Consider the following 3,157-nt stretch of genomic DNA (forward strand, 5'->3'; position numbering starts at 1 on the left):
AGCTTTCAGCGCTTCTGGACAGATCATCAATCATCGTGTTCGAGGGTTAACCGCCCTTGAGGCACCTAAGACCTCGAGACCCCCGACCTCCACAGGAATGCCAGAAAAATTACAGATGGAATAACACACGTCTGTGAGTTTGAAGGTTCATCAGACACCAAAATACTGCACAGAGGTTTATGATAGTCTGATCCTCTCCAGCGAATCACTGTACAAACCAGAGAACGCGCGTTTGCACGGCGGAGGTGAACGACCAACAAGGCGTTGGCGGAAACACACTGATTTTGTTGAACCAGGTTCAGCTCAGTGTGTGTGTGTGTGTGTCTGTGTGTGTGTGTGTGTGTGTGTCCTCACCCTCCATGAGTTCAGCCAGGAAGGGGATGGTCTCTGGCAGCAGCACCATGTAGTTCTCCTTTAGTTTGGACGCCAGCTCCAATAACATCAGCAGAGCGGAGAAACGCACCTGGAGGGGGGTTCATATCCTTTACTGCAGTAGAAGTACTAATACCACACTGTGAAAATACTCCACTACAAGTACAAGTCCTGCATTCAAAACCTTACATACCGTATAGGAGGACACTCCTGTCCAAAGCACATGTGGTGAACAACTTAAAGTCCTGACCCCTCTGGAAGCATCACTCACATTTACATTCCATTGACCCCATACCCAAGAGGCTGGTGAGATTAGTTACATGGCAGTATCTTAAAGATGGAATCATGAAATTCCCGTCACACAAGATTTGCTGGAAATCTCACAAAACATATCCAAACAAAACTGTTTAGAAGTATTTCAGTCCTTGCTAAAGCAAAGAACATTCTAGAGCACAAATCATTTTGTATTGTTCACTGTTGTTACCATATTTAAATTACTGTGTAGAGGTCTGGGGAAACAGAGTTAAATTTTCATTCATTGCATCGTTATTTATACTTCAAAAAAGAGCAATGAGAATAATTCATAACACTGGATTTTTGGAACACACCAACTCATTATTTTCACAGTCCAACGCATTAAAACGACTCAATCTTTGTAAAGGCCCTTGTTCTTGCAACACCTCGGTTTAAACATCTTTTTAATTTGGCTGTGGATGCAAGTGACACCGGCGTGGGCGCTGTTCTTCCACAGAAAGGGGAATGATGAATTAGAGAATCTGATTTTCAACTTTGCTTTAGAACATTCTGATGTTTATGTTGGCTCATCTAATGTCGCTGTGGTGGTTTAGACGGACCACAATCTGCTTGTTTTTCTGCAGAGAATGCAGAATAAGAACAGACGATTTATGAGTTGGAGTTTGTGGTTGCAGGTCGCGGGTTATGATGTAGATTTATTTGCGATATTGTGACTCATTTTGTGATGCTCTGTTTTTTCTCTCTCGTGTTTCAAGTCTGGGTGATGAAGGGAGAAACAAATAAGAGGGGGCTGGTGCTTGCTTCGCTCTCTTGTCCACCTGGCCTCCCCAGGGGGGCTCCAAACATATTTATAGGAGGTTCAATGGTAAAAATATTATTTTAGTGATCACATTAATGATCAAAAGGAGATGTAGAATAGCCTAAATGTGTGTGATTTGCTTAAAGAGTTTCTTACTTTCCCAGAGACTAATAAATGCCTGAGGACAGACCTTTGGTATGTCTTTGGTATAGTCTGAAGTTATTTCCAACCGCAATATCGGACTGTCTTTGCTCAATTATGGACACACTGGCCCTGTGTGAAAGATCAGAGACAAGGGTCAACAATGTTGGAATGCAACACCTACCAGCACTTTTGCTGGTCTACTGTTCCACAGCCAGGACAGCTCCTCCTGAATGTGCGGTTTGACAAAACACTCATTTCCAGCCCCCAGGAATAAACTTTCCTGGGAAGGTTGAGCGGTGTGATACCACAATAGTTGGATCCATCTGGTTCCCATTTTTGAATATGGGAACCACCTCTGCAGTCTGCAACACCATACGTTCTGTCCCTGACCTCCATGCAACACTGAAGACATGTGTCATCAAAGACAGCCCAATCTTTCCATCCAAGGTCTGGCTCTAGGACGGCGCTCAGGTTTCCCTTTTCTGGGCAAGTTGCTACAGCTCCTTCTAGTGAAATATTACGTTGCATATTTACTTGTTAAGTCACACATTTTTTACAGAAATAACCTGGAAGTCAGTTACACTGTTCCATGGAATTGTCTGCATTTATTTAAAGTGTTTTTCTAAAAGGTGTGTCTGCTGTGACATCACAGCGCCTTCTGTAGATATAAGTAGTGAAGTTGTGAGAGTGTGACAGACTGAAGGAGAAGCAGCAGTTTGTTTCCTCTGAAGGTGAAGCCGCAACGTCTCCTCAGTTCAACCTGCAGGTGAGTTCAGACAGGAAGCATCCAACCAGGAGACATTACACATGTCTGATAAATCAGCTGTGTGCAGTATTATTCTCAGCTCCTCCAGGATCTCACAGAGGCTTTGGACAGTATTTTACCCAAATGACTGAATTAGCAAAACATTGAGCTGAACTTCATAAACATTTAGTCATGTTGTAATAATTTGCAATATTTAAATATTGCATTTCAATTAAAAATTTAACTGTTTTATGAACTTATATATAATCATGTGTGATACTCCCAAATACTGATGAGTTTTGGTTGAGTATGTGTTGATTCCTGAGTGACTGCAGAGCGTCTGTAGAGCTGCAGACTGTGGTTGTATGAAGTGATGGTGGTGAAGTCTGTCAACATGTCTGTAGTTTGTGATGCTGCAGAATTGTGTTTGATTTTACTGAGAGGTGACTCTAATATTCTAAAAATCCTATATTACCATGAAATAACAATTCTAAATCACAGAAAGACTTTGAACCCTGATAAATTCTATTCAACAGTCGGTGTCATGATTTGTATCTAATGCAGTTTTGTGAGGGAAGTTATTACTGTCACTCCCAGCTTAGTGTATTGGGGAGTGACGGAGCTACAACCTAAACACCAAATTTAAATTCTACTTATTCTGCATTCACATAATAATCTGTTCCATGTGAGTTCAGTGACGAAACAAATATATTGTTGCTGTATTTTCAGAGCATCAGACGGATCCACATCAGCAGTTTCAGCAGAAATCTGACAATGAAGGTGAGTTTGTGAACTGATATTTTACAGATCTCAAAGTCCTGTTAAACTGTGAAGAGGCTTGT

General features: G+C 41.7%; 1 long non-coding RNA gene across 1 annotated transcript in view; it reads left to right on the plus strand.

Moving 5' to 3' along the window:
- LOC123983393 overlaps positions 1-3,154 on the plus strand; it is a 31,167-nt gene extending 28,013 nt beyond the window's left edge. Inside the window, exons 2-3 of the long non-coding RNA XR_006828182.1 lie at positions 2,200-2,336; positions 3,045-3,154. This is a non-coding gene — a long non-coding RNA (uncharacterized LOC123983393). The remainder of the gene's footprint in view (positions 1-2,199; positions 2,337-3,044) is intronic.
- Positions 3,155-3,157: the final 3 nt, after the last annotated feature.

The sequence above is a fragment of the Micropterus dolomieu genome, linkage group LG14 (genome assembly GCF_021292245.1).
Source record: "Micropterus dolomieu isolate WLL.071019.BEF.003 ecotype Adirondacks linkage group LG14, ASM2129224v1, whole genome shotgun sequence".
NCBI classification, from domain to species: Eukaryota; Metazoa; Chordata; class Actinopteri; order Centrarchiformes; family Centrarchidae; genus Micropterus; species Micropterus dolomieu.